Below are 27,110 nucleotides of genomic sequence, written 5' to 3' on the forward strand. Positions count from 1 at the left end.
AACTTTGGCGCAAGATTAAATGATTTACAACGAGGTTTAGAAGTGCTTGCTTCTGTTTTTATATCGCTGGGTGTAAGCCAGTGTCCCCTGTGCACTTTTCTGCACATTTTTCGTCAAGTATTTGATACTGTTTGTTATTTTTGGACCCATAAGTGTAATTATTCTTAACTTATGAAGATTTGGCGACATTTGATGGACAATAATTCAATTCTCAAACGAGGCAGTTCTGTAGAACTACCTCAAAACTTTGTTCTTTTTGACGTTATTTAAAATGAATGTCATTGTTGCAGACGGAGGATGAGACGGATAAAGGATTTGTTGCGTTGACTAATACATAAACATAGGTTCTGCCACTTGCAAACTGAAAGTTTATTTGCTTCAGACTATGCTTTTAAAATAATGTATCCTCGTTTGTAAATAAATTTAGTAAACAGTATCAAGAAACTATTGCATTCAAATTTTATTTTCAAAACTTTCTGAAATATGGAGTCTGCGTTCATCATAAAATCTAGTTAGTAAAAAAAATTACTCCTTGGTTATTTGAAACTATAAATTATTAAATATTAAAATATCTATCTCAAGTTCAATAAAAATATTCTTTGTAAAGCTAAAATATAATTATATATTTAAAACATTGTCTAAGTGATGATAATTATATATTTATAAAGTATAATTACATATTTGAAAAATATAATTATATTTTTTAAACTGATGTGCCTAAGTGTAACAAAAAAGTGTTTATTTCTTACAAACTTCAAGAAGTAAAGATATTTCGCAGATATTTCTCAAACTAAATAAACTCAACTAACAACTAAAGCTGATCTGGAGTACTTAAGGCAGAGATTATCAACCTACACTGAGGAAGAAAAAAATACGGCAAACTAACACAATATGATAAAAATTCACCACTTTTCGGTCTCTACAGGAATACCAAAAAGCTTGGTAATATTTACCGAAGCGCTTTGGTAATGTTTTGGGAAAGATAACAATAAAATATGGTTTTATAATATGCGATAAAATTTGCTAATTTTTAAATTCTATGATAAAATTTGATAAAATGTGCTAATTTTATCATAGAACATGGCATAAAAACCACTTTTCGGTTAAATTTACTTTTCAGTTTTGAACCTTTTACCAAATGGGTGGTAATAAGAACTATAATTTTGAAAATCATGATTTCCGGTAAACCTTTATCATATCATCGGAAAAATTACCAAATAAATGTTACTTAAATACAAAAAAAAGAAGAAAAAAAAATTGGCTTCAAAATCATGAAGATGGAAATTAAAGTCGACATGTTTCAAGTGTTCAAGACTTGACAGACGGAATTAGAAGAAGCCAAAGTTATTTCAAATATAGAGCGTAAAGTTGCAAAAGAAAAATAAGGGTGAGACATTCGTTTATTATAAACGTAAAAAATTTCCATGCTATTATTGACACCAATAATGTGAATTTCATTTAGGTAGTAAGTACATATTGAAAAAAAAAAAGCTATGAACTAAAAAGGGAAATAAATTGAAAAAAGGTTCTAACAATTCGATTATACAAAGGAACCGTAAAAGAAGCTCCATATTATTATTGCCGTCAATGAGGCTTAATTAATTTGATTTCGAAAATACTACAGGTATGTGTTAATTGAAATAAAAAGAAAGCCATGTACGAAAAAGGAGAAGTTAATGGAGAAAAGATACTTATTCGCTTAGGGGAACAGTATAAAATCGCCATCATAATGCAGACGCAGTGATGCTTAATAAATTTTGATGATACGCACTACCGATATCATGGTAGTAATACTATAGTTTTAATACGAATTTTTACTAATGACATTCCGTAGTTTTAGAAATATTTTTTCAGTTTTTTTTTTAATTCTCATCGCACGAAGAACGAATAGTCAACTAGTATCATAAAATAAATAAATCAAAATAACTAAATATTCGCTGCTACGGACAAGACTACTTTATTATCCGAGTACCCAAAGGTCCGATTTAGAACCATGCATTATTGAATTGTCAAAAAAAAAACGTTTTTTTCTCTCCTTTTTGGGGTATTTTGTTGAGATTTTTTTTTTCTTTTTCTCTCTTTCATTGCTGCCGCCATCTGGTACCCAATTTAATATTTCCCAGAAATTTGGACAATAAGTGCTGCTCTATTGTGGGAGTCCCTAAGCGGTTTAATGGTCACCTACAGGCGACAAAACACGTGTGTATTCTATTCTTGTTGAATTTAACGCTGTCTTGTCAGCTGTTACGTGTTGACACTTCATCAGGTTGGGGTGTCAGAACGCTGAACACCCGGTCTGGAAGAACCTGATGTTTTTCCTTGTTATAGGGACAAAACCTCGTACATCGTGATTTCATGTTTTGAAATATTTTTATTTTTATTTTGATAATAATAATATTATCAAACAAATTATTATTATCAAAAAAATATATTAATAGAATATATTTTTCAAAAAAATCAAAAAAAGAAAATTTTTAAAAATATATTCTGTATAAAATATACTCTTAAAATAAGAGCTAAATTTGAGGAAAGAAAAAATAAAATAAATTTCTTCAAGAATTTTCCAAATTTTACAAAAAGAAATAAAATCCAAATTTTCCCTTTTGCGAAATTTCATCTTTTATTTGAATTAAGTCCTAAAATTCTTAGAATTAGATCTCAACTGTAAAAGTCAAAGTTGAAAGGGGATTATTGCGGCTATTTTACGTATACTTACGTACGTGTGACTTGCTTTTTTTCGATAACAAGTGGTGAGAGTGACCAAAATTGTCTAAAACATAATAATTAAATGACCCCGTATGAAATATCATGTTTCTGTGAATTGTGCAATAATCTAGTGGTAACTCTGGAAATGAGTACAGTATAGAAATGGAAACAATACTGAGGAACAATTTGTGGACACTGTTTAAAAAAATGCGGCTTGTTACTATATTGCTCCAAGTTAATATTAATTAATTCATTAAATGTATGACTTAACAATCTCATTTAAGGCATAATAATACACTTTTATTAAATAAAAAATACATAAATAATTACGTACATTTAAAGGAACTAACAGAGTCTTAATACTATTATAAGTTATGGCATATTTTAATAAGTATTATTATTAAAAGAAGCTTCTTAAATAAAATAAAAACCAACAGAGCTACTTGGAAGTTTTTTTTTCGCTGTATCGTATCAATCTATCTTACTTAGAGAGTTTAAAGAGTGTAAAATGTTAAGAGGTGTTATATAATACAAATTAATATCATCTTAAAAGATTTACGAGACCAAAGAATCGCGTGGGCTCAATTATGATACTCTCAAAACTCAAGGAAATGATTATAGCACGAATAAATAGCGGTTTAATAATCCTCCATGTTTAGTACTAATTATCAAGTAGTATATTTTAATAAAACCTTAGTTTTAAATACATGAATTGCTACTACAACTTGTAAATTACCATATTTGAAATTAATGCTAAATTAAAGAGAAATTAAATTTATCTATTTTAAATTACGTAGAAATTTTGCAATTTTTGCGTCATGTTAATTATATTTAGGATTTATTTTTCTATTCTTAGAGTTATGTTAAAAATTGACTATCATAAAGAGTAATAATTGTGCTGAACATATTAAATAAATTCTCAATTAAATAAATTATGAAAAAATCCTCATCGAATTACAGTAAAAAGTACTGACACCCTGAGAGCAGAATTCGTAAAATTCATTTTTACCATAAAATTCTAAACTGTAATTTTTACAATAACATTTATTTAATTACAGTGATTTTACAGTAAATATTGCTGCATAAAAGATACGGTATATAAAACTTTTGCTCAGAGAAATTTTACTATAAAATATAAATTAACGGTAAGAAGAGAGAGCCGATACTTGATACGGAATTTTTTACAGCGTATCAATTAACAATGCATAAATTTCTATAAGTTTCAATGAAATTTAATATTTTAAAACGGTTAAAAAGTTTTTTGCTACTTTCAAAAAAGTTACCATTCGATTTTGAAAGCTTTGTCATGAATGAAGAAAAAAATTCTGGTAAAATTACTGCGATGTATACAAATAATATTTCTGAAAAAACAAAACAAAAATAACAGCATTTTTCTGGCTAATGAAAACAAAATATACAGCATTTAAACCATTTATTTGATAATTTTTTCTGTTGAGAGATGATAACGGTGTACGGGGATTCTGGATTTCAAAATTATAGTTCTTTATTACCAAACATATAGTAAAAAGTACAAAACTGAAAAGTAAATTGGACCAAATAAATGATTTTATGCCTTATCATTATAAAATTTTTTTACCACATTTACCAAATTTTATCACACATTATAAAACCATATTTTATTGGTAATTTTACCAAAAGTACTACCAAATCACTACGGTAAAAATTATGGAGCTTTTTGTTCCCATGGAGCCGGGAACACGGTAAATTTCATCAAATTCTATTAGTTTTGATAATATTTTTGTCTCAATGTAAGTTATCTAGCTCAGTTTTTTAGTCCTATATTAAATATTTTATAGATGTACTATTAAGAAATAAGAAGAAAAGATTAAAAAATTATTATAACTTTCAGTCAGGAAAACATGCGATCGAAGTTTCAATCAACCCCTTATATCAGTGTTTTCCAAAGTGTGGTACGCGTACCCCCAGGGGTACGGGTACGCGTTCTTATGCGAAATATCTTGCAACAGACGAAAATTTTCGAAAAATTTTATTTAAAAACAAGGCTAGCCATGAAAATTTATGATGACGTATTTTTCTATTGGCTATTTTTTGCAGAGTTAACAGTTAATAATTAGTGCTGTCAACAGCCAGTTGTGATTTTTAACTTTTGTGCAATTTCTTATAGTAAAAAATACATTAATTTTTTTAATTAGTGGTACATAGCGTTACGAAAATTACAAAGGATACACGAAAGTCTTAAGTTTGGGAAACACTGCCTTATACAATAGTGTTGCATTTCATTTTCCACAGCTTCTTCAATGTTTCATTAAAAAAATCGAGTACTGGATTTTTAAATTTGATTTGTTTGAGGTGATAACCATTTTTTTCACCTTTCTTAAAATATTTCGCTGAAAATGTTTTGCAGCATAAATTTCAAAAAAATAGCGCATAGATATTAAAGTTAGAATCACATGAAGTGGGTTAAAACATCTTACATCACAAGTGTTTTCCAGGACGATGCTTTTTACCAATATCTTTAAGATTTTAGTTTTGTGAAAAAATACAAAATTCCTTTTCAGTTTAAATTTAATCATTACTATAAGGGTGGACAATATTGTATTTCATTCTTAGTTCAAATGATAAATTGGTTTATGAATACGAAACGAAAAATGCAACAATTTTTCATTAAAAAATATAGTCTGTAGTTTTAAGCGTGTATTTTAGTAAAGCTTCTTTTCTTCTAAAAACATCTTTGACAGAAAAAAGAAATTCACAAAATAAATAAGTGCTTGATTTTCCCACCGCGTTAACATTTTTATTAGTAGGCGTCAGCCTTCAAACATTTCCGCTTGATTCTCTAATGTCTTGTTGGGTAATATTAAGTACACATTATTTAGTCCTATCATTATCCAAGAAAAGTTACGCTAATGGCGTTTTGAACGAAAAATAATGGTTCTTACTAAAGTATAAGAAGTCGAGTGGGTAACTTTTAAGACTTTAAAGTACCTAGACCAGTTTGGAAATGATCGTTCTAATATAATTTTAGGAACTAAATCTTATAATTATTCGATTTACTTACAGCGGTTAATATTACATCGCTGCAATAAAGCAGTCCTTAAGAAAATTGATAATAATTTTATTCCAAGTAAGGCCTCACAAATATCAGTTTCGAGAAACTTTTACTAGTGTTTTTCTTTCTTTTATTTTGAGCAAAAATTATAAGAGTTATTTTCTGTTCTACTGTGTTAGAAAAATGGGAGAGAAAGGAATCACAATATTCTTCAAATTTGCAGAAACCTTACACTGAGAAAGAAAATTCTGGAAAACATCATAATTCTAAAAAAATATTATAAAAATTTCAAATTAAGAAACCACATAATTTTGGTTAGAAAACCAAAATATATGGTATTAAAAAATTTATTTGGTAATTTTCCCGTTTATATGGTAACGGTTTACCAGAAATTCTGCCTTTTAAAATTATATTTCTTATTACCTCACATTTAGTAAAAAATACAAAACAGGAAAGTAAATTTAACTGAATAAATGATTTTTCTGCTATGCTCTGAAGAAGATTTCAGGATAAAATTATAAAATTTAAAACATTTGCAAAATTTCATCACATATTATAAAACCATATTTTATTGTTAATTTTGCCAAAATTATGACCAAAGCACTTCGGTAAAAATTATTGAGATTTTCGGTGTTTTCATCGTTTAAATACACGGTAAAATTTACGATATTTTGGTATTTTTGACAATGCTTCTTTTCTCATAGTATGATACTGAATTGAATCAAATTTTCGCACTTTTTAAACTTCGACTACACGATGTTAGGGTTCAGTTTAAACGGGAACATAATTTAAATTCGTACCTTAACAAGGTTGCAGCAAATTTGCCCCGTATTTATGGTTCAAAGCTCTATTATAATTGATCACTTTTAAATCTTATTTTCGAATGGTGAAAGAAATGGGAATAATTGTAAAAAAAATAAATGTTTTCTTTTCTCAATAGTATTTTGTGGATGCAAAACTGAACAAGTGAATTTTCTAACCTAATATAAGATATATGTCATTTATAATTTTCTTGGTTTATTTTTATTGAAAAACATTCATATAAAATATTTCACCGGATAAAAAATCAAATTATAAAGATGCATACAGATAATTAATTACGAATTAGGTACCATTTTTCAATATATATATATATATATATATATATATATATATATATATATATATATATATATATATATATATATATTATAATTTTACGTCTGAAAACAACGTTTTCTTACTGATCTAGGTTTTGTTAAAAATTTTATTATTGTTGAACTAAGTAAGAAAAATAATTGAAAAGAAAAAAAAACTTTATTCAGCTAAATTAAAGCAGCCATGTTCGTCTAATTTTAAAAGCTTACAATTTGCAACAGATTTTTTTAAAAATATTTTCAAATATATATTATGTAAAATGTAAAAGAATCAGAACGTTTTTTTATCAAGCCCGATAAAAATATATAAAATATATACCAAAAACTTAAAAAATAAAAAAAGAGAAATACACATATTTAATATTTTAAAAAAGATATTTCTTTGTCTTTTTTTTGTAAAAAAAGACAACATTCATTTCCGAATTTTATGGGTAAAAAACCAGCTTATGAAAAGAATAAGCCGCAGCGGTACAGAATTAGTTTCAAAATATAAAACAATATTTCTGTTTTGACTGTAATATTTTTAATTTTGACGCGATCTTCAACGCGCTATCTTAATTACCTTTGAAATTCTCATGTTGGGATGTGTGAAAAATGGTTTTAACAATTACATGATGTAAATGACGATATTTCCTACATCGAAACATCGATAGAACATTCCCATAGATATCTTAGATCCCGAATATCCCATAGATATCTTAAAATAGTCTAAATAAAATAATATGTGCTTTGAGCGTATCTATCATACAAATAGATTATTCTATATTAGGTAATATACGAACAACAATGTGAATACATTAAATAACTTTTCAAATCCATACGCACACAGTGTGATGCAATATTTCAGATTAATAAAATTTGAGAAAGCTTAAATTAATTTTTGAAATTGAATTTGATTTCGAACTTAATTGAAATTTGAAAGATAAATGACGATATTTCCTAAATCAAAACACCTATAGAAAACGCTTCCATAGATACCTTGAAATATTTCAGACAAAATACATTGTTGTTTGCACATATCTATCATAGAGATTGATTTTTCTATATTTTCTATATTCTATCATACAAAAAGCAATGTGAATACATTAAATAGGAAATTTTAAAATCCATAATGCGCACAGTGTGTAATATTTCAGATTAATAAAATTTGAAAAGATTTACCTTTCACCAAATATAAAATATATCCAAAAGAAACTCAATCCTTCAATTCAAAATGTCTAAAGGCATTCAAATAAAAAGCAAATAAACAGAATAATCCTTTTTCACTCTATACATCCAAAGCCTTGTTGATCAAAAGATTTTGGGAACTAGAAATTGTGAATGAACTACTGAAGAAGCCGAAGAGCCGAGAGACTTGCTTACAGGGGAGGGGCAGGAGGGGGTAAAGATGCTTTCAGAGCCAACGAGAAACCCACCTCTAAGTGGCCCACCGATTTCGCTTCGCTGATTGGTGTTCCCCGAAGGTGCTTCAAATACTAAATCTGAAAAAGGGACTTTTAAGTCCAGAATCTTACCAAAAACATTTTTGGTGGATTACGAAATTGTACATTCTGTTCAGTAATAATTGGGAAGGAATATTTCGAAAAAATAAAACAAAATTATTTTCAAACTGCTTTGATGAATAGTGAATTTAAAAAAAAATATAGCTTCAATTTAACAGAGCTCGATTCAATTTCTTTGTACTTTTGTATATCAGCAATTTTAAATGTAGACATATGTCAATAGTTTTTCAACTGTTAATATCCAATTAAATTAACTTAAAGCAAAACTCTATCTATAATTACAGTTGAAAGAATATTTAAATAAAAACGGAAAAGCTTACAATATGCTTGATAGAGTTTAGAATACGTAATATATTTTGGAGGGAAGAGAAAACATACATTCTTGACTGTACAGTAATTATTGAATTGAAATATTTTGAATAAAAAATAAATGAAATTATTTCTCAAACTGCTTTGTATTTTGAATAAGAAATAAATGAAATTATTTTTCAGACAGCTTTAATATACAGTGACTAAGAAAATAAAATTTAAAAAAAAGCAACCTTCGAATTAACAGAGCCTGATTCCAGATTTCTATGTATTTTGGTCTATCAGCAATTTTAGATTTTGGCAACTGACAATTTTTTTCCAACTTTTAACATTTAATTATATTCTCTTAATGCAAAACCATATTTATAATAACATTTGAAAGCATATTTGAATAAAAACGGAAAGTATATTTAAATGAATATGGAATACGAAATATGAACCTTATGGGTATAACTCAAAAGCATACATTCTTGACAGTTGTGTGTTCCGTAATTATTGAATTAAAATAGTTTGAATAAAAAAAAATAAATAGCATTATTTTCTAAATTGCTTTGATGTACAGTGAATTGAAAAAATAGCTTCGATTCAACAGAGCCTGATTCTATATTTCTTTGTACTTAAGTATATCAACAATTTTAAATTTAGTCATATGTCAATTGTTCAATTTTCAACTTTTAATATCTAATTAAATTCTCTTAAACCAGAACTATATGTATAATTATATTTAAAATAGTTATTATATTAAATTTTATTATATTATATTATATTATATTATATTATATTATATTAAATAATATTATATTTTATTAATAAGAAAACAGTGACAATATTTTTATTTTATTTCCAATGAGCTGCACAATCGGTCTTGCCGATGAGCAGTTCTCCAGAGGTGGTATCCACTCTTTCAGGACCACCACACAATGGTTGAGATACCGTTGGTCATGTTAAATTAGACGTCTAGTTTCTGCCACACTAGATGGCAGCACCGAGACTCTAATTGGATGCTAAAGTGCACTAGGAATTTAATTTTGCCGGAAATGCCAAGAGCCAATAAGGCACACCAGGGATCTTTTACATGCCGCATAATCATACGACATGGCAGCTGAGGATTTTCTGCATCCCGAAAATCCGGTGTCTGGGCCGGGGAACGAACCCGCAGACTTGGGCTCAGAAGGCCGACTACAAACCAACTGCGCCACTACAGTTACAATATGCTTGATAGAATTGCTATTTTAATTTAATGCACACCACTTTTACTTTCTAATAAAATGTGTATGGGGATTCAGAAAATCCATGCTTTTATTTGAAATAAAGATTTTGTCAAGATTATTTAGCATTAAATCTTGTGTCACTGATCAAGAGCTAAGGAAATTTTAAAGAGCCTGATTTCATTTTCTTTTAATGTCTGTTTAGCCTTTTTAACGAAAAGCAATGAATTAAGCCTTATCACTAAGCGTAACTGAGTATAACATAAAATCGAACGCAAAAGGCTTTCTAATTTATATTGTAATCTTAACAGCTCTTTCTATGTAATATTACAATTTTTAGAATACTTTCTAAGTAATAGTGAGCTTTGTAATATGGATTTTTAGCATTATTTCAAATATAGTATTGATTTTTGTATTTTATGAATATGTAATATCAAGTTTATCGTTCTATCTTACAAATATTGAATTTTGTATCGTTCTAAGTAGTATTTTAACTTTTTAAATACTTTTTTTAAGAAATATTACATTTTGTATAATTTTTTCTACGAAATATTATAATTTTTCGAATACTAAATAATATTGAATTTCGTATCGTTCTTTCTACTCAAACTTTTAAAATACTAAGTAATACTGAATTTGCTATCGTTCCTTCTGCGCGATATTTAATTTTTAAAATTATTTTGACGGAATATTTTAGTTCTTACGGTTCTTCCTACACAATACTATAGTTTTCAGATTATCTTCGAAAATTTACAATCTTGCATATAATTTTTATCATTAAATTACATAGATAAAATTTTGCATTATTGTTTCTAAGACATATTATAGTTTTTAGAATTCTTTTATATATAAGTAATGTTTAATTTGGTATTGTTTTTCTATGCAATAGTTTAATTTTTAGAATACTAAATAATATTGAATTTAATTTTTAGAATGCTAAGTAATATTGAATTTTTCATCAATCTTTCCGCTCAATATTTTACTAATATTGACCTAATTTCCCTTTCATGTAATGCTATATTTAAAGAATACTTTTCATGAACTATTGTAATTTTTACGTTTCTTCCTCTGCTATACTTTTCAGACTGCGTTTTAAAATTTACTATCTTGCATAGAAGTTTTATTATTAAATTAAAAATTTTATCATTCTTTCTAAGAAATATTATAATTTATCGAATACTTTCTAAGTAATAATGTGTTTGGTATCGTTCTCTCTAAGCAATATTTCATTTTTAAAATACTAAGTATTTTTTGAATTTTTCACTTGTCTTTCTCAGCACTATTTTAATTCTTAAAATAGTTTTGACTTAATATATTAATTTTTACAGTTCTTTCTACCCAATACTATATGTTTGTAATACTTTTAATGAATTATTGTAATTTTTACACTCATTTCTACGCAAAACTTTAATTTTCAACTGCCGTCTGAAATTTGCAATCTTGCATAGAAACACTCTAAAATTTACGATTTTGCATAGGAAGCGAAAAAAATTTAAAGTAAGAAAGAGCTGTTAAAATTGCATTATAAAGCAAAAATAGAAAACTCACATGAAAGAAAACATTTGTTTTCTTACCTATGACACAAGTAATTCATTTCTCTCTATACTTGCTCATTGTAAAAAAGTACATTGTAATTCATTTAAATTTCTAACATTTCGCCAGTGATAAATTCGAAATAATACACCGTAAGTGCATTTTGAATAAAATAAAGAATTGAAGAGTTCTTATCGACGAAACATGAGTTCTTTCTAAGAAAAACACAACCTTGCACAGTACCTGATAACGACAGATATAAGAGAACAAAGAAGTGACGAAAACGGAAAAATAAATGAACTTGAAAAAAAGTACAATAAAAGGACTAGCTCGTTTAAATCTTTGTTTTTGTAATCAATTTAAATTACTCATCAAATTTAGTATAATTACAATGTATAAAGATTGTTTTATTTTTAAGTAATAAATAATTAGGATTAATTTTCAGGTAAAAAAACATAAAATATATGATTTAACTCAAGGTATCAAATATTTTTCTATCGCCTTGCTTAGCTGTGGTTTCTTTTTTTTATCGAATGTTTAATTCATCATCTGCTTAAATCATTTAAAGTTGCTCCAGAGTCACTGATTTAGATTTCTAGGTGTCATTCCTTATTTTGAAAAATTCTAATGATTTAGTTCTGTACCTTTTGACCCATTCTTTTTTAAGGTTTGAAAGTAGGGCTCGAAAAACCGCCCGTCCGCACGCCCTCGGCGGTTCAAAATTCTCCGCGGACAATAAATTTCTTGAATCCAGCGTCCGCGCGGACGGCCATTTCCCCGTTAATGTTCGTGATACATTTTCAATTTTTGTTATCTTAGAGTCTAGCACCTCACTTCTAAAATGACCCTCTAATCTCGTAATACAGCAACATACATGCATGGTGGAATTGATGTTTTCTCTGTCTGGGAGTACTGCAGCGCTTGAAAGGGCCTTTTCATCAATGAACTTACAAAAAAACACATTACTTACTGGTCTTAAACAAGAAGCGTTATACGCATTTATGAACATCTACCTAAATGAAAAACCTCTTTTAGATTTCTGTGCAGAAACTTCTGTAAATCATTGGCTTGATTCTGGAACTGGCAAACGTCATATTTGATTCATTTAAAAAACGCAGCACCATCGGATAAATTGACAGATAACTTAACCTTTGTTATTTAAATTATTTCATCAATGAAATAAATTATTTCATAATAGAAATACTAGGTTTTACTATTTGTAACCTAGTATTTCTTTTATTACTGTATAATGTAATCCTAGTATTTGTAATCCTAGTAACTACTAATTCATTGTGCAATTTATATAAATGCTTGTAATAAATAAGAGAAAATTATATTTTTATTTATTTAGAAGAGACGGGTTAGTTTCAAAGGAGGACGGGAAAAATTTCTGAGTTTTCTCGAGCCCTGTTTGAAAGTATATTTTCTCTTAATTTCCACACTTTGCAGCATCTTATCTAATCACACCTGTTTCCTTGAATCCTTCTTTTTGTTTGATGACAAACATAAGGAATAAATTTTTTGCTGCATACTTGATCTTGCTTAATTCGGGTATGGGGATTTCAAATCTGAAATTAGTTTTGCTCTTAGAAGAGCAATAGTATTTCTTAAAAATTATATTTTTGTCGAAGCTTAAAAACGTTATGCAGGATGTCTCAAAAGTTCGCTGCCAAACTTAACAAGCTAGTCTGTCTTATCATAGTGAACAAGATTTACCTAGAAACTTGCGTTCGAAAATGCAAATTGCGATCGCTAGCCAGTTATGTTCGAAGGCTGATAAGAGAGTGGAAAGTGTGATCATTACAAGCGACAACGTTGCAAGAAAACGATGAATTGGTTTACTTACATAGAATTGACCGATATCATTTACGTGAATGGTGCTGCGGATGGAAAACCACGAGGCGAGGAACGGATCTACCTTGAGCGCTTCCTAACCAGACGTCAGCCTAGTTGTGCTTTGTTTTATTTTATAACCGTCGTTGAACAGCAGACCCAGTTTACGGCTACCAATGTTTAACTCCGTAGCTTTGTAATTTTGAACTCAATCCAGAATACAAGAGAACTCTTGGATCAAGTGTTTGGAGAAATTTTCCTACGTGGTGGACTTTTTAATGGAACTTGCGTTAAATGGAAAGGAAAACTACGAAACCCTGTCACGGTTAGCTTAACGGCAAAGGGACTCTAACCCATGACTCGACTAGCATGGAGGATATTTTTCGTCAGCATTGTGGTCGGTGCAAGGTGGGTGCGGAATTCATATCAACAAGTCATCGTTGGGATTCGAACCCAGTCAACTCATTGAAAGGTGAGCAATTTCTTAAGAGCTATTCAAACGATTTGTTCAAAATTAGTATTTTGCCATGTAAAATTGTATACTTTAAAATGATGTAAAAAATTATATACCTTACTATTTAAAAATTTTCTACTATTACTTAATAAACTAGTAGATATTTATTATTATTATTATTTTTTTTTTTTTGCTTAGATTTATCTTTGGATAAACGAATTTTATAATTGTGTGCAAAGATTTCTGAAATTGCGTTTTAAAAGTTTTTGAGGTATATTGAAATACGCAAATAATAAAATTAACATTAGAAGGTCCCAACTTTGGATCGCTCTCCTGACCAAACTATGGGGACTATATTTCCCAGATTGTGACTAGCCCTCATACCTTGGGGGTCAAAAATCCGAATCCGAAGAGAGGTATCCGAAAAAGGTATGTTTATTCAGAGAAAATACGTTTTTGAGTCTGATTTTGTAACTTAAAATGTCGTATGTGCCAATTAATTAATATATTTTAGGTCACCTTTTCGAAAAATTAAGATTGAGACCCAGAATGTGAAGATCTGACCATTAGATCAAAAGTTATTCAAGGTGATCCGTTTTTTTTTTTTTTTTTTTTTTTTTTTTTTTTTTTTTTTTTCAAAAACCAGTAATGTCATTATTATACAGTAAGACAATTTTACAAAAAAAAATTTCTTCTTGCATCCGAACACTTACCTAGTAACAAAAAAAGTTACAAATATCCTTTTTTACAAGTTTTATAAGATTTTTTACCGATTTAAATGTTATATAATCTTATTCTTTATATTTTATAAAACCATGAATAAGATGAAAAACTGACTAAAATGAATTTTTTATTCAGAGGTAATCGATACGTTTTTTAGAGATGAGAGGGCAGATTAAATTTTTTTTCTTCAAATTAATCGACGTCCCGCGTTATTCTAGAAATCATAACTGTAACTGTATTTAAACAGAATGTGTACTCTTCTGATCAAAAAACTAAGATAACGTATTCTTTTGAAGCTGAAATGAAATAAATTATGATTCCATTCTAAAATGTTGACATTCTTAGAATCTTTTTGTTTCTAAGTCTTGTTCATCGGGAATACCGTGACATCATCATACAACACACAAATTTCTGGAAAAAGAAGGAAGGCGGGTAAATTAAACATGTGTTTGAATTAATAATTTATTTTATCTTATTTATCGCATTTAAATTCTTTTCGTGAATTTAGTTAGTTCTGGTTTTTAGTAGTTAAATCTAGTCATTTACTTTGCAAATGCGAAATTTCATTCATCAGGATGTGATACATGTATAGAGATGAAATTTAAAATTCATTTTAAAAAATATTCTTCACATAGTTATTTTTTAAATTATAGGGAAAAAAATCATTAGTTTCGCTCTTTTAAAAATCTTCAGTAAGTCATACACAGAAGAAAATCAAGAGTTTCAAACTGTCGGAAAATTAACGATTGAAAAAAAAAATTTTTTTTTATGTAAAAAAAAAAGTCTTTAGATTATGCACAAGATATTATAGAAAAATTATAGTTGATACGAAACAATATAGATTGCTGGGTATTAAAAAAACTAATTTTAAGTCCCAGATTAAAATCACGCAAAAATAATAAACATAGAATGTTTGATGAAAAATAATTTTTAAATAGTCAAATAATAGTTACACATTATGTAAAAAAAAAGTTTATTTGTTGACAAAAATTGGGTGTTCAGCTTTTACAAAATACAATTACAGTTACGGATTACCGAAAAAATTACAGGTCATGCAAAGATATATCAAACGTTTGATACAAACTAGATTATTAAGATAGTTTATTTCAAATTATTAAACTGAGATGGGCACAGTCGGCCTTGGCCCTCTTAATGGGCTGTCGCGCCACTGAGTTAGTTATTTCAAATTATACAAAAACTAAAAAGATTAGATTAATAGATGAAAAAAAGTATTCTTCAGTTTGTTGCAATTCATACAATGAAAAACAAATTATTCGAGGAAAATAAAAAGTAGAATTATTGAAAGATGTTACCGACTACAGAAAGAATGTGGATTAAACAAAGAGAAGAATAACAAAAATTTTATATAAATCATGTATAAAATCTCTTGTTTTACATTTTTTTTGCATCAAAAAGTTTTTTTATTTCTTTTTCTTTTTGTATGAATTTTTAATTCAAACCTTTCTTGCATCTGATTGAACCAATTCAATCAGAGAAAATTTTTTTGCATCATTCGAAAACAATCCCCCTCATATGAGACCCAATATGTTTAAGAATCCGTATCAGGCATGAAAAATAACGTCACTGATACAGTTGTTTAGAATTCAGTGATATTTTTCAGAAAATTTCAGACTTATAGTCAATTTTTATGTATCACCAACTAGTCCTCATTAAGAGAAGTGTAAATAGTTTACAAAAATTAACTCTTAAAACAGCTATTCATAAGTTAAACACAAATATCAGGTTCAAAGTAAAACGCAAGAAGCTACAGGTGAAATAATACAATAAATACTTTATAGCGTCATCTAATATAAAAGTTGCACTAAAATTAAATGTTTTTTACACGTGCAGAAAGCGCACGTTATACAACTTGTTATTAAATAATTGTTAAAAATACTACGATAAAATATGACGAACTATTGCGTATTATTTTGCTAACTTAATATACGCACTTTCAGAAATAAACTCTCACTTTTGACAGTTCAGCAATTTTGAGCTACATTTCGTTATTTTTGAGAATTATTTCGTCACGAAATCACGTGATTTGTGACAAAACGCGAACCCTCAAATCAATGACGAAAATGTTTCCTCAATTCGAAGCCTCATCGTAGTGCATTGAGGGAGATTGTTAACTAGAATGACGAAGCTAGGGTGAGGGTAGTTTGTATATGTAAAGAAATACCCTAGCCATTCGTCTGGAGTAGTGGCAGTGGCTATGGTTACAAGGTTTAACTATTTCAAGTAAGGTTTTGGATCGGGTCGGTGAGGGAAAAGAAATCAGAAGAGAGAGAAGCTCCCCTCTTTAAAAAGCGCTATTTCTTGTTTCCATAGCAGCAGATGGCCTTAGATTTCGTGGCGAGGGGAGTTCTTTCTACAGACAATCGAAAATAAAGTGACGTCAAAAGTCGATCGTTAGTACGTTGGTTAAGGAGTATGCCTCATACTAGGAAAAACCAGAGTTCGAATCCCGCTTCGGGCATGGGTTTAGTTTACCTCTCTATCTTATATGCCCCTGTGTTGTTAAAGTGATATTGATACAGCTATATGATACCCACGACAACGTGATTATTAGAAAGGTTAAATACATTAGGCATTACGAGTTTTTTTTTTTCCTTTTTTTTTGGAAAACAATATAAAGACGAAATTTGTTTCCTCGAAAAAGTGACAATTCGCTTGGAGCATATACCAGGAAACGGTTTCGTCAAAAACGAGGAAAGTTTCGTGAAATTTGAGTATTAATTTTTTCGCCGTGAGATTTTAAAACACTTCGATTGTAATGTGTTATATTTGTTAGGGTGCATAGTTCGAAGTTCTTAGGTGCAGAATTTAGAGCATAGTATGGCAGTGAATGCTTTGTATAAAAAGTGCGACGTATTTGATGGTATTCTACAAGTGAAACTCTGAATCGCTAATTATGTTCTGCCTCCGTAATTAATTTAAAATACAGAAAAAGTTAAATTAGGTAAGCCATGAAGTTTCAATTGCCAAAAAAAGAAATTTCACAGTATCAAAACAAATTATTGGAAGAGAACTTCCCCATTGCGGAATCCTAAGTTATTGTCTCATAATTTGTTTTCATTTCGATATTTTGAACATTTCTTTTCAGTGTTTGAAAATTCATGGCTTACTTTCTGAACTCACTCTTTCTCACTTTTTCTAAATTACTTAGGGAGGTAAAAGGGAATTTGAGATAAAAAATTTCTCACGTGGTATGGCGTCATATTTGTAATTTTTAATAAAAAATAACTCTCTGATCTGCAGGACACGTTATGCAAAATTTCCATTTGAATTTATACGTTTACACTTTAATCCATCTGTTTCAATCGTTTTAATTCAGAGTGAGTAAAAGTATCGCCACCCATACATTGAAAAAACCAAATAATACAAAAAAATGATTAAAATTATATCAAAATTTTGACTTCGCATGGTTAAAAAATTGGAATAATTCGTTTTAAGTTTAAAGTAAGTAATAAATTTTTATGAAAAATAAGAAGTTTGTAAAAGTATCAAAATTGACGAAAAATCTAATTTTTAATAAAATCTAATCTAATTTGTCTAATCGAAATCTAATTTGTAAAAATAATACATTTATAAAATTAACATATAAAAATTTTATATTATTCATACTTTACTCCTAATACGAAATCAAAATCTACAATTTCTAGCATGAAATGATGCTAATTTTGAGTTTATATAACTAAGATAGAACAGGAAGCGTAGCAAAATCTCCCAACAAAAAATAAGCACCCTCAAAGTACTTTTTAAGCACTCAAAAAATATTTTTAACCGCTATATACTCGAACATTAACAAAATGCAAAATAATTTTCAAAGACTTTACATGATCATGATAAAATAACTAGTTTCAGACAAAGAGCTTTTTCTTGATTATATTAGCCATTATAAAATGATCAAGAGATTTTTTTTCAGTTCGATATCAGGGGGTTAAAAATGAAGCCTGAAATTGGGAATATCTTGCAAAATGCAGCAGAGTTGCACATGAGACTGCAAGAATCTCACCGAACCCAGCTCAGTAGACGAACATGCGAATTTCCAAGTATTTCATCAAACATGTAAAATGATTGGTGTTATCATACGTTACGGACTGACGGTGCGCCGGAATGGATTGTGATTGAATCAATTGTGAAAACGTTTAATAGAACAATGTGAAAACCACGCTTTTGCATAATACGCAGCGAAAATCGGCATGGTAAAGAAAAACAAATCTCATTTATGAAAAAGGAAAATTAAGCATTTTTTAAAAATATCCCATGAAAAAAGCACCTTTAAAGGGCTTTTAAAAAACGATAATCGAAAATAAGCAGCTTTAAGCACTTTTTTAAAACTCTACGCACCATGTAGAAATTGGATTACTACTCCACATAATATGAATTATTTTTTGTTACCTACATAAAAACACAAAAAAAAATTTTTTTTTTCAAACGACATAAGCGTAAAACTTTAAAGATTTGGACAATCACGAATATCAACTTAGAAACGTATACAATAAAAAAAAATTGCATTCAGAAAGTTAATCCAGTATTGCAGGATGTCCGGCAATCGACCCGTAAAAAAAATTTTTCTACCCAGTTTTATAGTCACTTACGATAATAAAAATTAATTTTTATTAGTAAATAATATTTTTTATCAATCAATTTATGTTGGTAAATAGGAAAAATTGTTCAACAACTTAAAAAAGTTTATCGTAACATAAAGTCGGACACACATAACAAAGCCATAAAATAAAACTGGTAAACGTACGACTAGTAAATGTAAATAGGTTAACAGAACAATATTTGATTGCGCGAAGAAATCATATTCTCATTTTTATTTCTTTCCTTTCATGCTTCTTTCACACAAGCAATATTTTAAATGAAACACATCACACTGCGATTTACAGTTACACTTTGAATCCATTCATGACCAAGTCAATTATGTCAATATTTTACGTTTTGAAATTAAATTTGGTTAAATCAAATGAAAAATGATCTAATTAAATCGTGTTTGATTTTTTTATTTATCCGCAATAGTTAAAAAAAATATTAAAAATAAAAATTCCGTAATGTTCCAAAGGAAAAAAAATGTCCCCACATTTGTATTCTCAAAAATATTTGCTTAATATAGAAAAATTGACTACTAACTCTTTAAATAACCTAACACTTCTTCCCTCCTTTTGAGAGAAATTTCTTAAGACTATGGGGAAAAACAGTTTAAAAGTTTTTGTTAATTCAAACAATAACAAGGGAGAAAAAAATTTCAGGATTTTAATTTTTCTTGAAACACAATATTCCTTTTCAAAGTGTAGTAGTCATTTCCCAATATATTTTGAAACACCTGCACAAATGAAATTATATAGTTAAAAATAAATAAAAAGTCACTTTAGATTAAACACTTTAATTAAAATAAAATAAATAAATAAACTATTAAATTCTTAATCTTCCCTTTCACTAAATATAATATTCCTCTACAATCATGCAACTACAGGGCTGATAAACAATTGAAGTATTTTTAGGTCAATTTTTTGAATTTTATATTCAAAAACTGTCACTTTAAAAGAATAAAAAAAAAAAAAAAAACTACTATAACTCCAATCCCTCAAATCATAAAACATAATTAAACTTACCCTTTATCTCGACACCCGTTGACTTCTTACACTTTCTCATCATAAACAAGCCCATAGCAATCCACCATTCATTTCCATTTCATTAATCCAGGGCATAAAACATGTTTCAATCCAGCAACATCCCACGACAAAAAAAGAAAAAAAAACATAAAAAAACCTACCGACACTCCCCCACGCGGGATGCATTATGAGCTGAAAAACAAAACTCCACAACAACGAATCCATCATGGTTTTGGTATCTGAACTCGATTGTTCACAGAGAGAATGACAATCCAGACTGTTGATAAAGACCCATAGACAGAATGGGAGAGATTACAGAGGATAATGGATAGTATAGAGGAGATTGGCACAGTCACAGAGCTTTCCCGCCCTCCTTGTCAACACTATCATGTACTATTTGTATGAGGAAGTAGACTTTGCAATAAGGGAGAGAACACTGTCAATGATTACAGGGTTGAATTTATGGTAAGGGTGGTTATTATTATATGTGCGTCTTTTAATATCTGTTAACGGTCCATTTAGGTTGTGTAAATTACGGGATGTGACTTTTCATTCATTCATCTTAACGTTAAATATGAGTTTCAGTGCTAAGACACTTGATAAATTGCGATTGTCCAGTAAGGCAGTGAGTAATTATTACTCTGATTAAATTAGGATGGGATATTCATAGGTGACAATAAGTTAAGTAAGGGATTTTTAGCTATATGAGCAATTCTACAAATAAACGCCAGTTAGGCAGCCAAAAAAAAAAAAAAAAAAAAATTAGGGGGCACACTATTTCTACATGAATTTTCTTCTTCTTTACACCCTAGAAAGGCAAGAAAAAATCGTGAACATGAAATTTTTTCTTTGTGACATGCTTTAAATGCGACATACTCTTTCTGACATACTCAGATAAATCTGAGCCATTTATTCAGATAAAACGATTTTTACATAAATATAATATTATTATAATGTCTCTCTAATATGTATTTATAGAGATTTCATACTATAAGATTATATTTTAGTATAAAAATTGGCGTTTATTTGTAGAATTGCTCATATCGTCGCCTTGAAACTAAACCGTGGTAACTCAAAAAAGCAAATTTTTCAGGAGAGCAATTTCTAACTTTCTGCGTTAATGCTGATCGCGCCAATGCGATAACGATTTATCACTCATATCATAGGTTACGGTAAATGAAGCCATCAAAAATAAAAAAGAAGATAAATCTAGCTTCATGTTTCTCAAATCAATCTCTTAACCATTTAAACTATTCCATGGTTATATAATTGCTCTAAAAGTGTTGGAATGTATCAACTCGTGAGTCATGAACACTCTTAGCGAAATATGGGTAAAAAAAAGCATGTTGCCAAAATAAGAATAAAAAGAATTAGAAAAAAAAAGGAATAGCAAGTATATTTGCTTTATGAACTGTATACTACCTCATTTTAATTTTTTTCTCATTCTAGACGGTGTTAAAAGGAGAAATGAGAGAGAAAAAATTCAAAAAATCTCTCACATTGTAGTTGTGGAGGAAGTATGGAAGCAAGCATTCAGATGAAAGGAGGTATAGTAGATTCTGACGAGAGAAAAATGCCTTATAATTAAAGCCCCTGCATCTTGTTACCGAACTCATCAATCATTTAACATAGCGCGTAGCAGAACTCTCATTCCTCTCTTCATTTTATTCCGATTAATAAAAGACAGACTAATATAAGTTCTATATGTGCCTTGCTCACTCCTAACAAATTAAATTTTAACAAACAGAGATCTCTTTAAAGTAATTCTTTCCTTTGAAGCCATTCCTTTCATATAAAAAAAATATAAATAAAAGGTAAAAAAGAGATTGTTAAAAATTTGATATAAAACTAGGATCAAATTCTTTTTCCTCACAATCATTAATTGATTTTGGTTATTGAAATACAGATAGACAAATAAATGTAAAATTTTAATTAGAATTTACTTTGACCAAATTATTTCAATTTTTTAAAGCCAAAAAAAAAAAAAAAAATTGTGATCTCCTTATTGCGATTACTGGTTACCCATTCGTCAAATGCTATTTTTTTTTTCTCCCTCTTAATTGACTCCGATAAAAACAACGATATTTCAAATCACAAATTATGGATTGCAAAAACTGTCTCAATTGATATTTGTCCTCTTGCCGTCGGATCCTGCCAATATATATACAGAATATACTGGTTTAAAGGAAGTAATTCAATCATTTAGCATTTTAGTATACAGTAAAAAAATACGGTAAAAAGTATCAGCACTCAGGATACCGGCACTTTTCACCGTAAAATCCGTATTTACTGGAACGTGTTACGGAACAAAGTGCAGGCACTCTGGGTTCATCATATTAAAATCCATTTTCATTAAATCCATTTTTTTACTTTATCATATTAAAATCCATCCACGTAAAATATTACACCGCGATTTTTAATGTAATAATTACTGTAAAATCGGTGAATCACTCTATTTAAATAAACATTACTGTAAAAATTACGGTATAATATTTTACAATAAAAATAGATTTTATGAATCCCAAGTGTCGGTACTTTCTAGTGTAATTATATCTCTAACAAAAGTCATGGAAAATTGTTATTTTGCATGTTCCCTAGATTATATTTGTATTAGTAACTAATGGGCTCCTATAGTACGCTTCGCAAACCGCAAACCAACCTCTAGGGTTGCTAAGAATTTTTCTTCTTTTTTTTAATAATAAAAATTTTCTTATATCAAAATTAAAAAAGTATACAATCGAAAGATCAGGAAATTTGTTATTGTAGTGACACAGTTTCAGTTCAAAATTTCTTTGTAATAAAATTTAAGCAAAATAATTTTGCTCGGTTGAACTGCAGTCTAAACTGCAGTAAACAGGTTGAACTACAATTATTCGAATTTCTGTTCAGTTTTGGAGTAAATTAATAACGCTTAGTTCATACTACTATGGTAAAAATATTTTTAAAAAAATACTTAAAATTAAATTGCAATGAAAAAATAATTCCTGTAAGTTTACAATGTACTTTTAGGATAGTTCTTAAAAGAAGATCGAGGTTGACCGAGTTGCATGAATATCGCATGATATTGAGGTTAAGCATGATAAAGTAAAAGTGAGCGGAGAGTAGTATAAAAGATTAATTATTTTTCTGTACATTTTTTAGTGTAAAAAATCTTTTTTTGCTGTTCAATAAATTACCAAAAATAACTAGAGAAAAAAGAAATTGGCTATGCTACCTAATTAATGCAAAAAATCTAAATACGTTCAAATTACACTTTAGTTTGATTTAAAATTGTTAATATAGAAAATATTAATCATAACATCGAGAAAAAATAATTCAAAAATTTTTTAAAACATTTCTTTTGAAAACTTTTTTCTTTAGACTACCAATTTATTTAAAAAAATATTTATAACTGCGATATTAATTCGTTATTTGTACAAAGTTATTGAATAATAACCTGGGAAATGTTTGAAAAATACTTAAAATTTCAATAATTTAAAATTTAGTATCTACACTGTAAAAACTGTGATGTAATACCTATGGAATTTTGAGGTGAAAAAGTCTGAAAATTGAGTGAATGATTATTATTTTAAGTTAATACCGAATCGAGCGCTCTTACACACTTAAAAGGGTTAATGCTTAACATTAATTAATAAAACTTACGAAGTATTTTGTTGAAGAAGAAAATTTTTTTTCGGAACTCCGACAACTTGGCGAATAATTATTTTATATTTTAACTGTTTAATTGATTTCTTGTGTCAAATGATGGTAGGGCATGTTTTAACCATATAACAAATGCTTTTGGACTTATAATAGAAGTTAAAAGGTGAATAATTGTGCAATTTCAAAATAGTGACAATATGGAGGTCAAAATGGTGGTTTGTTAACATGAAGTACACTAAGGAGTTCTTCTTGTCGAATTGAATTGACAAACTGGTCATAGTCTAGTTAAGCCCAAGTAAGTTTTGATCGCCTTTACTAATTTATCAAGAATTGTGGACGATTATTTACGTAATTTCAATCTTCTTTTCGGTTTGAAAAACTTTTCATATAGGTTGTTATGAAATGCATGTACTTTTTTGTATGATAAAGACATTTATGTTCTCCTAAAATTTACATAAATCTGTCAGTTGTATAAAATGATTTTTAAATATTTATTGAGAAATATCGTATGTATGCATCTCAAATTTATGGTTCTTGCTTTATATTGAATACTGAAAGTAATTTTAATGATTCGGGTGTATCATATGATTATAAATTTTAGCGTTACTAAGTAATAAACATGGTGAGGGTTATTTTTCTCCAAGTAATGTAAAATAACATTCTAGGTGTTTCACTATACCAAGAACTATCTTTGGTGCATTGGAACACTTATAAAACACCAGTTTAGTGCTACGTACCTGCAACCATTTTTTTGTTTTGTTCAGATACACGAAAATTTTCTACAGTGTAAGATCAATAAAAAAACATTGCGTTAAGCATAAATTTTTTTTCTCCAAAATATTAATTAGTAACTTTATACGTAAGAAAATGGCGTTGATATAAGTCACCTTAAGTGATTATAAATGAAATGGAATGCTTTTTAATCTTATAATTTTAGACAGAAATTCGGCTTTTAATTCAACTTAATTTACATATTTGTGGGTATATACTTTAGTACAATCAATCAATTTGGCAGTAACTTTTCCAATAACCTAATACTGGTAATATCTGATTGTTGCTGCAAGCCATGCAAAACATCATTTTTTTTAAAAATTAAGCATTGAATTGAAATTAGTCTTGTAGACACTCATTGCATCGATCTTTGACTTCATACATTCTTCAACTAATGATAATAATAGTAATAAAGTAAATTCAACTGCTATTGCAGTGTGTTAATGTCCGAAAAACTACATCTCCGCTATTTGAAGAACTAATACTTCTCTTCAAACCTTCCGATCCGTAGCTTTCTTTCTATAATTCAGAAGTTATCATAAGTTATATAGCTTGCTTATTATTAGCTTTTATAAGTTCTTAAGTAGCTTTCATAAGTAGCTTAGTTTCTTAAGTAGCCTTCATAAGTATGATGTTGATATAATCAATTTGTATATCTTCACTATTTCGAAATTTCTTCAAGTTCTCTTCCACTGGATTGGATATTATTCGTAGAATCTTCCTTTATCATTCTAAAAGTAACTTATCTTCATATTTTGAAGAAGTTCAAGTTTCACTTCTATGGAGTACAACCGGTCACAGAAACAAATCTAGAATCAAGAAAAAAAAATGTATACTATATATACATATATATATGGATATACATATACAAAAAAATTATATATATATATATATATATATATATATATATATATATATATATATATATATATATATATATATATATATATATATATATATATATATATATATATATATATATATATATATATATATATATATATATATATATATATATATATATATATATATATATATATATATATATATATATATATATATATATATATATATATATATATATATATATATATATATATATATATATATATATATATATATATATATATATATATATATATATATATATATATATATATATATATATATATATATATATATATATATATATATATATATATATATATATATATATATATATATATATATATATATATATATATATATATATATATATATATATATATTGGTTGCAGAATTGGTTGCATTTCAAATTATTAACCTTCATTTATCTTTAGCAAGCTTAATTCCTGTAAGAACTATTTACCCACTATTCTGTGAAGTTAAAGGTATCGCCTAAGACAAACGAAAAAGAAAAAAATAGTTTAAAACTTTCTTACCTACTACTTTACAATCGTAAGTTGAAAATCAGTAATAGAATATGATAAAATTTTTGGTGCAACTTGGAAGAGAAGGAATTAAATTAGCCGTTCTTCATTTTTTATAAATAAGGCATATTTTTTAAGCAACAATGGTTTATTAATCATAAAAGGAATGATGTGATCCAGTTGTTTTCATTTGATTAAGTTTTAATTCCCATCCTTAAAAAAAAGTTTTTTTTTCCGGGTAGAATTCGTGGAAAGAAATTTTTTGTAAACGTAAAATGAAACATTTTGACATTTCGAACTTCTTAGTTCGAACTTCTGTTTCTCTTAGATCTAAATAAGTGCGAGTTTGAAAAATTATTGTTTGGAAGTGAGCATTCCATCTTGCCAAATGACAAATGTGTCGCCTATTCCAAGACTATAAATTATCAAAATTCTAAATATAATATTTTTTACTTACTTTGACCTAAATTAATACAAAATAGTGAAAAAAGTATGAAACATCCATTGGCAATATGATCTAAAATATATTAATTCGGCAACATGGAAAATTCTGCATCGAAGGGTTAACTAATTAATCTCTCTTTTCGTTGGTGGGAAGAATTCTTGAAATAAAAGTCCTCTTAAAATTGGAAAGAAACTTTTTAACATTTCAAACTTGTTATTATAACACAATGTTTATTATGTTTACCATGTCTATATTACCTATTAATATTTAAAATCATAAAAGGAGTATTACATTATATTATTGTTTTTAGTTTATTTTTATTTTCTATCCTTTCTAATTCATTTAAAAAATAGTTTCATTTTTACAGGTAGAAGAATTTTCAAAATTAAATTCTTAACACAAACGTGAACGAAACAATTTTCCATTCCCAACTTGTTATTAGTGCATGTAATTTCATACGCATTCCCCCTCAAATATTGTTCATTAAGTATTAATACTTTAAAACATAAAATTAATGTTCCGTGAGCTTATTATTTTTATTTTTTTTAGTTAATTTTTAACTCGTAATTTTATAAAGTCACTTAAAAAAGGGTTTCTTTTTTGTTGGTTGCAGAATTCTCATAATAAAATTCATCCTATAAGTGAAACGAAGCATTTATTTTCCTGTTTCCAATGTGTCATAACAACATAGAGTTCTATATGTTTCTTAAAAAATTTTATTTAATAAAAATAATTTTATTGAATTGTATTTTTATCGGTTAATTATGCAGTCAATTTATTTAAAAGA

At 28.0% G+C, this 27,110-nt stretch overlaps 1 protein-coding gene across 3 annotated transcripts in view; it reads right to left on the reverse strand.

The window, feature by feature from the left end:
* Positions 1-20,393, reverse strand: part of LOC107453701 (matrix metalloproteinase-21) — a 94,289-nt gene extending 73,896 nt beyond the window's left edge. The window contains exon 1 of one of the 3 annotated variants that reach the window (XM_016070621.4): positions 20,057-20,393. The gene's annotated coding sequence lies outside the window, so the exon portion shown is untranslated. Of the gene's footprint in view, positions 1-8,034; positions 8,206-20,056 lie in introns of those variants that run through there. The other 2 variants (XM_071177524.2, XM_016070622.4) reach the window with 2 other exon arrangements.
* Between the last annotated feature and the right edge of the window lie 6,717 nt (positions 20,394-27,110).

The sequence above is a fragment of the Parasteatoda tepidariorum genome, chromosome 2, assembly GCF_982258835.1.
Source record: "Parasteatoda tepidariorum strain Cologne lab strain chromosome 2, Ptep-v5.0, whole genome shotgun sequence".
NCBI classification, from domain to species: Eukaryota; Metazoa; Arthropoda; class Arachnida; order Araneae; family Theridiidae; genus Parasteatoda; species Parasteatoda tepidariorum.